This window comes from Copadichromis virginalis, linkage group LG18, assembly GCF_057382275.1.
Source record: "Copadichromis virginalis isolate Kocher_CV1m ecotype Utaka linkage group LG18, C_Virginalis_male_GT1.1, whole genome shotgun sequence".
Taxonomy (NCBI): Eukaryota; Metazoa; Chordata; class Actinopteri; order Cichliformes; family Cichlidae; genus Copadichromis; species Copadichromis virginalis.
The window spans coordinates 23,045,566-23,057,684 of record NC_140635.1 but is presented as its reverse complement, the minus strand read 5'-3'; positions in this window follow the sequence as shown (position 1 = coordinate 23,057,684).

Here is a 12,119-nt window from a genome sequence, read left to right as displayed (position 1 = left end):
CCTGAGTCATACTGTATCACATCTGTCTCCTCTCCTCTCTTCCGCTCTCCTCTCCTCCTATCACTGTGACACAAACAACAGGGGGTGCTGGTCTGTCGATCGATTCCTGATGTTGCTTACCGATGCCATATAAGCTTAAATGATAGCCTATCTCTTGTCTGTGTACTTAGGGTTGTGTGTGTGTGTACAAATGTATTTTTTTCCCATTGATGAGGTAATGCATAGACAATAATGACACCAGAAAACACAGAAAACAACAAAGGAAAAAATGTTTTTCCAAGATTTCAATTAGCAGGAGCATTTATTTCAATAAGGAGAGATCATTTGGAAGAATTGAACATGATTAATTGCTACAGAATTCGATTAATAAGCTAGTTGGTGATTAGACTGCTATGATGAACCATTACAGCAGAAAATAGTCCCAGCAATGGTAGGAATTAGGACAGGGCCCCCTACCCCCTCCCACCAATCCTGGAGTCTAAGCGCTGGTGAAGATGAAGATGGAGGCTCGCATGGGGCTCTGAGAGATCAAGGTGAGGCGGAGATAGGGAGGTTGCACGAATGTCTGACTCTGAAAAGCAGAACAAAAGAGGAGCAGAGTGGGGGCTGATTGGCTCGAAGAAGGTATGCAAGAAAATGATTGGGTCGGAGTAATGATGTCGGCACTCAGTGTGACAGCGTGGGAAACAGGAAGTGATGTAAAAAAGGATGAGCGATTACAGATCTTCCTCGTTGCACTTACACATGAGCTGCATTCATATAATCAGCTGATCTCTTCTTAAGTAATTCAAAGTAGATTAAGTGTTTTTCTAAAGTATTAATTAATTAAAACAGCATTTTTATTTAATTTTATTTTTTACTATGAGCCTCATTCATCCAGTCACACGGCTACACCTACATCTACTCCTTTAAGCCCTTTCTAGCCGTCATGTACACCGGATGCACTGGGAACAATTTGGAGTTCAGCATCTTGCCTCAGGACACTATGGCCAGAGAAGCTTGTGATTGAACCACCAACCTTCCAATTAGAAGATGACGCTTTCTTTTCTAAGCTATAGTCACTTTAACAGGTGGTTTGTACGAGGAGTGTTGCTGTAACCCAGCAGGAGCTGTTGCTCTGCAGCCATGGGTGGGCATATTTGCTGTAAAAATCTGTACTGTCTAAGGAGTGGAAAACTAGAAGCATATTTCACTCATTAACTATGCCCATAATGTGGAACCATGAATGTTTTCACCAGCTGCTGATACTGCCTCTATGCCAAATGTACTACTTCTCTTCTGCCACAACATGAAAAGACAATGGGTATGTTATTTGTCAGTATGTTATTTTGCACTAGAACCGATATTGTAGAGATGATATTGAAATGTGTTGCAGCTTCCCAAATAACTTAGGGTTATTTGGGAAGCTGCAACACATTTCCCTAGAAAAACACATCAACATGGACATAATATACAGGAAAATCAAAAGAATTGAGATTTATAGTAACATTTTTCAAAAACATAAACCTTGCTAATAGCTGTATATTTAATCACTGTATGTCACACATGCTGTGATTAGTAGCCTTTATGTTTTTGAAAATTTTTATCATAAATCCCAGTTCTTTTAATGTTTGTACAAAGTTTTGTTCCAATTGGTCACCCATTAAGGAGGAGAGTACTATAATGATTATACACTATGTTCTTCATAGTAAGACTGGTATCTTTCCAGTCTCAAATGGTATTTCTGTCTTCCTGTTAGTCATTTAGCAATCAGCCTAGTGTGGATAAAATGTCCAATTCAATTCAATTTTATTTATATAGCGCCAAATCACAACAAAAGTCGCCTCAAGGCTTTGTCCTTGTAACATCATTTGTTAATACTTTCTGTTCTATTGCTGAATTTTAGACCCATAGTTTCGAGGTTTTATTTTTTCTTTCCTTTTATATTCTGATTTTTATTGAATATTTAATTTTTATTTATTAATTTTGTTATATTTTGTAATCTTTTTTTACTGGTTGTTTCCTTTGTCTGGTATTTAGCTTAATTTCCTGTGTGGATTCTGTTCACCTGTGCCTCATTTCCACCCAGCTGTTTTTACTTTCTCTCTTTCCTTTTTATGGACTTTGTTTATTATTGAATTTTCATCAGCTAATAAATGGCTCATTTAGCTTTATGTGTTCTGCATTTCTCACTAATTACCATAAAGAAAAAAAAGAGTCACAGCAGCAGTCCTCCGCTACACACTCCACCTCTTAATGTCTTCTTTTATTTTGCACTGCACAGAGTTTGGTTATTTTTATAATTTGCTGTATAAATGCATGTTTAGAATGTGACAGAATGACAATGGGATATGGCAGACACCTGACAGACAACTGGTCCTAGCTTTATTCCCCAAACAGGATGCCAGGTATAAAAGCAAGAAATAAGCAGGATGAAGTTAAGAAAACATTGTATAGATTACCCAAAAAAGAATTACCCAAAAATTACCCAAAAAATATAACACAAAAAATACACAAAAAAATGAAAAAAGGGGAGGAGGGTGTTCTTGTTTGTGATGTGTGTTAGAGTGAATTGTTAGATGTTGTCATTTTTGTGCTTACCATACATTGTTTCAAACTGTGTGATCAAAGACATTCCTTTGGTTGTGACCCCCTCCCCAGCCTGTCAAATGGTGGGGGAGGCTGTAGTGTTTTATTATAGGCACATCCTACGTGAGAGTTCTGTTTTCTTGTTTAGTGAGGATGTTTTACTTCCTGCCATTTATGACCTCACCTGTGCTTGTGTATGGTGAGACCGTTAGAGGGGTTAAGCCATATACAGGGTGGGGGAGATGATCCTTTTGTGAGCACGAGGTCACACAAACGCACCCCCAAACACAAACACACACACACATTCTTGCACATGCATACACACACATACAGTGAGTGACACCATAGGGGGGTTTACAATGGGTGTTTGTGTAAACTGTGTCACAGGATAAAAGGCTGCAGGGGAAGCTCTTTCTTCGAAGTGGTCTGAGACCGAGGGCAGAAGGGCTGCTCTGAGATCCTTCCCGTGCTAGCATGTGAAAAACCGGTTAAAGCTGTTCATCTTGCTTCGTTAACGGGAATAAGTCTCTAAACCAGCGGGACCTGTGGAAGCGCAGACCCAACAATGTGGTTCTGTTGCCTTCATCAGTTGGTGACCTCCACCTCACACTGGAGTGGTTTCCAGCCCAGTGTGAAGCAGCGGGAATGAGAATCAGCACCTCCAAGTCAGCAGGAAAAGGGTGGAGTGACAATTTGAGTCAGAGACGAGTTACTGCCCCAAGTGGAGAAGTTCAAGTTCGGGGTCTTGTTCATGAGTGAGGGTAGAGTTGAACATGAGATTGACAGATGGATTGGGGCGGTGTTTGCAGTGATATGGATGCTATACTGATTTGTTGTGGTGAAGAGAGAGTTGAGCATAAAAGTGAAGCCACCTGACAGGGATTCTTCCTCAATGCCTCCTAGGTGAAGTATTCTAGCCATGTCCGACCTGGAGGAGGCCCTGGGGCAGACCTAAGAATCACTAAGGATTTATATTTCTTGGCTTGATGAGCTTGAGGCTGGGGTGAGAGAAGTCAGGGAGGGACTCTCTGGACAGACTGCTGCCCGTGACCCAATACCGGATAAGTGTCAGAAAATGGATGGATGGATAGGTGGTGATTATAAAACAATGAGATAACAAAAGAACAAAAGACTGAGAAAAAAATAGTTTTTAAGTTTTTAAAAAATGTGTTTTTAGATTTTGCCTGGCATCTCCTCAGGCAGGTCATTCAAGAGCTGAAGGGCCCTGATGGCAAAAATCGTGGGATTTAAGCCTTGGCTTTAGAGCAGACAGGAGGGCCCCAGCTGAGGATCTGAGCTGACAAACTGGCTCATCTGGGGTCAACAGTTCTGCCATGTAGCTTGAAGCTAGTCTGCAGCATGTTTTAAAAGTCCCTATTCTTAAAAGTGCGGGGAGCCTATGCAGAGAAGCCAGGATGTGGCTGATGTGATGAAGTCTGCTAATATAAGTAAGAAGCTGCTTTCAGGGGCATTTTGAACAAGCAGAAAACAAGACAGTAATTTTTCATTTATACCAGAAAAAAGAAATTTGTTGCAATCAAAGCTTTTTTCTTTTCTTTTTTTTTAAAGGCTTCCAGATCCGATTTTGAGAGCATTGGTTTAATGCAGCATCTTATTTGGAGGAAGAATGACTGATATGTGACTCAATGGCTATGGCCCTAGATTAAAAAGATCATGATCATACACAAACACCAAGCAGGGACACACACACACACACACACACACACACATATATATATATATATATATATATATTAGGGGTGCAACGATATTCGTATCGATATTGAACCGTTCGATACAGTGCTTTCGGTTCGGTACGCATATGTATCGAACAATACAACATTTGTAATTTATTTTATCAATTTTCCTTCTGACGATGCTGTCTGTGTTGAGCGCTCAGTGAATCTGTGTTCGACTACTCCGCCTAGGCTGCACTGTCGAGCGCAGATCCACTGAGCGCTCAACACAGACAGCATAGTCAGAAGGAAGAGCGCAGGGCAAGCTAGCGAGACAGAAGTTAAGCTCTCCTTGCAACAGGCAAATTGAACGTCATTCAGATCTGGCGTTTGGAATTATTTTGGTTTTCATGTGACGTATGACCCCGAAGGTAAGCGAGTCATGGACTAAAGTAAAACAGTATGTTGAATGTGCCATGCAATGCTCAATTACATTGGTGTGAACTAGTGTGTTAGCGCAGTTAGCTCGTTAACGTGTTGGCCGTCTAGCCCCATGCACGGAGTGATCGGCGGTAGCTCGTTAACGGAGATTTGCCGTGTTGTGTCGTTAAGGTCATTTCAACGAGATTAACCTGAAAGCACTAGCGGGAACACAACGAATATGACTGCACATTTACGCTGACATCATCGTAGTGCAAAGACAAAAACAACAAGCATGCTACTAACTTTAGCCGAGTCATTTAGACAGCTGTTAGCACATGATTCTCCTTATGCTGCTGAGAATATAGCCCAAAAGAGGCGGATAGTATAGCTTTTATTTTGGAAAGAGACATTTCTCTGTAATAAACTCTCTTTTCCAAAGATGAGTGATTCCTCAATCAGATACAGGGCTTGCAATATCGCTGTCAAAATAAAAAACACGCACAAGGGTTAGGGTTAAATTTAAAAACTGTACTTTTGAGTTAAAATATATATTTATCTCAGGACTTGCCTGACCCTCTGCAGGTACTTGGTGGTTGCAGCTTTTCTAGCGGCCTCTTCATGGTTCCCATTCGCCTGCGGGATCCCCAAGTACTTGTAACTGTCCTCTATGTCTGCAATGTTGCCTTCTGGTAGTTCAATCCCCTCAGTTCTGACTACCTTCCCTCTCTTTGTTACCATCCGACTACACTTCTCCAGTCCGAACGACATTCCAATGTCATTGCTGTATAGCCTGGTAGTGTGGATCAGTGAATCGATGTCTCGTTCACTCTTGGCATACAGCTTGATGTCATCCATGTACAGGAGGTGGCTGACAACTGCTCCGTTCCGTAGTCGGTATCCGTAGCCAGTCTTGTTAATGATCTCACTGAGGGGGTTCAGGCCTATGCAGAACAGCAGTGGGGACAGAGCATCTCCTTGGTAGATCCCGCACTTGATGGTGACTTGTGCTATGGGCTTGGAGTTGGCCTCTAGTGTTGTACGCCACATCCCCATTGAGTTCCTGATGAAGGCTCTTAGGGTCCCATTGATCTTGTACAATTCTAGGCATTCCAGTATCCAGCTGTGGGGCATTGAGTCATAGGCCTTCTTGTAATCAATCCAGGCAGTGCACAGGTTGGTCAGTCTGGTCTTGCAGTCTCGGCTGATTGTTCTGTCTACCAGTAGCTGGTGTTTTGCGCCTCTGGTATTCTTGCCAATTCCTGTCTGTGTCCCGCTCATGTATTGACCCATGTGCCTGTTCATCTTAGCCGATATGATGCCTGACAGGAGCTTCCATGTAGTACTGAGGCAGGTTATTGGTCGGTAGTTGGAGGGGACCGGTCCCTTCTTGGGGTCCTTGGGGATCAGGACCGTCCGGCCTTCAGTTAGCCATTCCGGGTGTCTCTCGTTAACTAGCAGCTGGTTCATTTGTGCTGCCAGACGCTCGTGGAGTGCAGTTAGCTTCTTCAGCCAGTAGGCGTGAACCATGTCGGGCCCTGGTGCTGTCCAACTCTTCATACTGGAGACCCTTTCTTGGATGTCTGCCACTGTGATGGTTACTGGACCCTGTTCAGGGAGGTCGCTGTGGTCTGCCCTCAGATCCTCTAGCCACTGAGCATTGCCGTTATGGGTTGCATCCTTCTCCCATATGCTCTTCCAGTATTGCTCCGTCTCCAGCCTTGGTGGTGCTGTTCTCTTATTATTATTGTTCCCTTGCCACTGAGAGTACACCTTTGCTGGTTCTGTGGAGAACAGCTGGTTTATTCTCCTGCCTTCTATCTCTCTGGTGTACCTCCTCAAGCGGCTGGCCAAGGCTGTGAGTCTTTGCTTGGCAGTTTCCAAGGCCTCAGGTATGGACAGCTTGCTGTATTTCTTAGGCACCTTCTTTGTCGCACCTTTCTGCAATTCCGTTAGTTGGCTAACCTCCCTCCGTGCTACTTTGATCTTGCCCTCTAGCCTCCTTCTCCATGGAGGGTACTGCCCCTTGTCGCTGTTCAACTTGTAGCCAAACATCTCAACACAAACAGCAGAAGGAAGAGCGCAGGGCAAGCTAGCGAGACAGAAGTTAAGCTCTCCTGGCAACATGGCAAATTGAACCTCCCCCACCCTCATTCAGATCTGGCGTTTGGAATTATTTTGGTTTTCATGTGAGGTATGACCCTGAAGGTAAGCGCGTCATAGACTAAAGTAAAACAGTATGTTGGATGTGCCACGCAATGCTCAATTACATGAGTGGGAACTAGTGTGTTAGCGCAGTTAGCTCGTTAACGTGTTGGCCGTCTAGCCCCACGCAGGGGTAGCCGTTAACGGAGATTTGCCGTGTTGTGGCGTTAACGTCATTTCAACGAGATTAACGCTGACAGCACTAGTGGGAACACAACGAATATGACTGCACATTTACGCCGACATCATCCTAGTGCAAAGACAAGTGGAAGCAGACAAAAACAACAAGCATGCTTGCTACAAACTTTACCCGAGTCATTTAGACAGCCGTTAGCACATGATTCTCCTTATGGGGACCTGATATGTTTAATATTGTGGCGAGCTCAGACAAGGAGGAGACGGAGGTATCATTTGGTCTCGCTTACCGTGAGCTAGCCAGGGAGCACAGCCGTTTATTGACATCTGCAGAAGAACACTGCCGCTAGCTAACTGCTCAGCGCGGCAACCGCACAGCAACAACAACAACAACAACAACACACAGGGCGCCCTCTGACCCCGGAAGGACACACCGTCACTATGGCAACATAAACAAAACATAATTGTTCAAACAGAACCCCGAACAGCCCTGACCCGCTACATAGCCCCCCACCTAAGGGGTCAGTCGTCCCCGACGACCCCATTGCCCCACACAAAGTCCTGCAAATGTCCAGGTGCCTTCTTTTGGCGCACCGGCCGGTCACGACCGGCGGGGGAAAAGTCACTCGGGTCAGAACATGGGGTGCCACCATCATCCCACTTCTGACACCAATGTGGCGAGCTCAGACAACGAGGAGACGGAGGTGTCGTTTGGTCTTGCTTCCCGTGAGCTAGCCAGGGAGCACAGCCGTTTATTGACATCTGCAGAAAAACACTGCCGCTAGCTAACTGCTCAGCGCGGCAACCGCACAGCAACAACAACAACAACACACAGGGCGCCCTCTGACCCCGGAAGGACACACCGTCGCAGCGAGAGGGCGTCACCCGTCACTATGGCAACATAAACAAAACATAACTGTACAAACAGAACCCCGAACAGCCCTGACCCGCTACATAGCCCCCCACCTAAGGGGTCAGTCGTCCCCGACGACCCCCTTGGCCCACACAAAGTCCTGCAAATGTCCAGGTGCCTTCTTTTGGCGCACCGGCCGGTCACGACCGGCGGGGGAAAAGTCACTCGGGTCAGAACATGGGGTGCCACCATCATCCCACTTCTGACACCAATGTGGCGAGCTCAGACAACGAGGAGACGGAGGTGTCGTTTGGTCTTGCTTCCCGTGAGCTAGCCAGGGAGCACAGCCGTTTATTGACATCTGCAGAAGAACACTGCCGCTAGCTAACTGCTCAGCGCGGCAACCGCACAGCAACAACAACAACACACAGGGCGCCCTCTGACCCCGGAAGGACACACCGTCGCAGCGAGAGGGCGTCACCCGTCACTATGGCAACATAAACAAAACATAACTGTACAAACAGAACCCCGAACAGCCCTGACCCGCTACAATATGCTGCTGAGAATATAGCCCAGAAGAAGCGTATAGTATAACTTTTATTTTGGAAAGAGACATTTCTCTGTAATAAACTCTCTTTTCCAAAGATGAGTGATTCCTCAATCAGATACAGGTGTTACCGCGCCAGATCCACGGCCCCGAACCGTAGTAAGGAAACCTCTGGCAGTTACTTGAAGGTTCCGTAACTGACTCGTAGCCGGCAACAGCTTACTATACAGGTCAACTCCGCTAGCAAAAAGATCGAAGGAGGCGTAGGAAACTGCTTCACCGAACTTTATTTCTTCTCTAAGGCACGAACACCGCGTACAGTGGGCTGAAACAGTTTACTCACAGCGAGCATCGCCGACACAACTCTGGCTGTCGAGGGAGTTATTATATTCCTTTTATTTATTTTCTTGTCGTCTCTTCTGTAGCTAACCGTTACTTTTTCCCCTTCTCCGCTCTCTCTCTTCACACACACACCAGGCAGTCCCGCTACACACATCCCGAATACATTTCCCATCAGGCTTCATCCTTAAAGGGCCATGCCTGTAACACAGGGCTTGCAAATTTTTCCAGTCGGGCTACCAAAATCTATCTCTGCCCTGCCCGTCGGGCTATTGTAGGAAGGAAAAATATATGTCAATGCTTTTGCATTCTTTCAGAAATGTAGCTGGGTAATTATGTCATTGGCATCGGTGAGCCACTGTCAATATGTGACATATTGAAATCGCGTTTGAATTTGCGCATGTTTTTTGCTTTCACTTTGCAATCGCGCGAACTGTGTATAGAGAGCGACAGTACTGATTGGTGAGTGATGATAATTTGCTCACCAATTTCTCTGACATCGTCTTATTAATCGTTAGCTTACTATGCAAACATGACAAGTGAAATCTCCCGCAGCAAGCTTAAACATATGAGAGGTTGATCGCGCAGAGAATCGCTGACCGTTATGTGTGTGTGTGTAAAAGCAGCAGGATTTATATTTTAGTTCTGCTGAGCCAAATAAGAGAGGTCAGGGTGAAGAAGTGACAGCCAAAGAAAAGCTTACCACAAAACGGAAAAGTTATGACAAATCAGACTATAAGGCAAAAAGAAAGTGCAGCTTTATGGTTTCATGGACAAAAGAATTTCTGTGGCTGCAATATGACGAGCTATATAACCGCGGCTGCACATAAGTGGTCCGCAGGTGTGCATTCGCTGTCAAAAACCCCCCCCCAAAAAACTGCGCACAAGATATGAAGTTGCAACGCGTGTTTGCATACATAAGATTTTCTGGAGGAGGACAGACATTTGTTTAAGACTCTTAAAGATGTCGAAGAAGCTCCTTTAAGCAATTACTTTGGTGTTCCTCTACCTCCATAGAAATGTCAGAAGGAGTCCGAACCACAAAAGAAGCGCGTATTCTCGGAAAAGTGGTTGCAGGAGGTGAGCTGGCTTCAAACAAATGATGAACGCACAGAGATGTGGTGCGGAATGTGCCGTGAAAATCCCACTCTAGCGGACAAAAACAGTGCTTTTTATATGGACGCAAACGCGCGTTGCAACTTCTTATCTGGTGCGCGTCTTTTATTTTGACAGCGAATGCGCACATGCGGACCACTTATGTGCACCTGTGTAAATAACATAATGTTCTGCCGGGTGTGTTGTTGGTTTTCTCTCGATTTCTGAGTCGACAAGGGCCTTTGTTACTGGGACCAGTCATTTTAAGAAATGCCCCCATTAGAACCCATGAGAAATGCAAGAAATGCATTATTGCTCAGTCTGCAATATCTTTCCCAGAACAAACACCAATTGCAAATAACATACTAAAAATAAACCTGAAAAATCTGTTTAGAACAGCGTACTATGTTGCAAAGAGTGAACTACCACTGGCAAAATTTAGCAGTCTTTGCAAACTTCAAAAAGCAAATGGCCTAGATCTTGGTTCCACTTGCCTCTTACCTGTGACTTCAGTGGAAATTTCAAATTCAGGATCTGACACAGACGGATTCATGTCCTACACAGTTCTTACAAGTTCATAGAAATTTCTGTTCAATTAGAACCAAGTATTTGAGTTGATGATTGTAATTTTTATACAATGTTGTAATTTGTTTTTCAACAAATTTTTGATTAATGTTTTGTTTCCTTTACAATATTATACTTTAATGTATAATATTGTAAAGGAAACAAAACATCAATCAAAAAATTGCTCTCTTTTTTATTCGGGCTACTTACATTTATTTTGGGCTACCAAAAACTGAAGAGTCCCTGCCCGAAGGGCTACCAGGGATTTTGAAATTTTGAGAGCCCTGAGATATTTTTTTTTTTTTTAATTACTTTTGTTTCAGCAACATTAAATTTAAAAACTGTAATTTTGAGTTAAAATATATATTTATAATTTTAATAAATGACAAATTAAAAAGGCATGAACATTTTTTTTGTATCGAAAAAATATCGAACCGTGACACCAAAGTATCGAACCGAACCGAACCGTGAATTTTGTGTATCGTTGCACCCCTAATATATATATATATATTCCTTCTTGTATCTTTTCCAAGATTTGAATTTACTGCAGTCGTTATATTGTCACTTGGTAAGAAGTACTACTATAAATATAATCCATCCTGACCAATCAAATAAATGCACTCTGCCCACTGAACAGTGTAATAGATAGGATTATCAAGCTTTGCCAATCACAGATTTTCACACGCTCACTTCTGCTCCGGAGCTCTGAGCCTTTCCAGTAAGTGGAGCATATGACTGAATTTATGCAAAGTCAGAGGTTTTATGCCTCTCAGCACAACATATGGCAAGACATGTCAGTCAGGGCAAATGTCATAGCATCCTGCTCACAATGCAGAAACAAAATGAAAATGCATGCAATGGAAATGTGGTAAACTCAACAAAATGCCATCTATGACCAGAGGCTGTGGCTGTTTAAAATGGCATTTAATCTTCAGCATGCATTTTTATGAGTGAATACTGGAACTTGCAACAATGCAGAGCCCGTTTTCGACGTCACATCAAACACACGTCATCTAGCCACCAGGCCCCCAATCTGTTGCTATAGTTTTTAATCAATGGATGTTTTTTTTTTGTTCTTTTTTCCACATGTACTGTGATCTGGTTTGTTGTAACAAATCTGGATGACGACAGCACCGTTGATACCAGGAGGCTAGCTCTGCAGTAACAATATGCCTCATCCTCCTTCCTCTTGAGTTTTGTGCGTGTGTGTGTGACTGTTTTGCAGTGGGGTGGGGACATGCTGTGTGTCTTGGTGTGGAGCTTGTGGGTGAGGAAGAGACAGAAGGAGAAAGAGAGCTGGTCTGCAGCTTTACCCTTCCAGTGACTCAGCACTTTCAGAGACAATTTTTTTTCTTTTTTTTTGTAAATAATCCCCTCATCTCATTTATGATTCTTCACCCCTTATCCCCTCTGCCCTTTTCACACTCCATCACCTCCCCTTGCCTCCTCGCTTCCAATAATCATTTATGTCTCATTACTTAATTGCTTTCGTACATAAAAATAACATCTCATTGTTATAATGACTCTCAATTAGGGAAAAAAGGGAGAGGAGATTTGAAAAGTCATCATCACCAGACATCCGTTGCTCTATTATTGCTCCTCTACTAGAAAAGTGAGGCTCTTGTTCTACATGATTCAGTAAAATGTAAAATATTTTTTTAAAAAGTGGTGGCGGGGGGTGGGAGGCATTACTTAAATTGTTTTGGTTTGCTGTGCG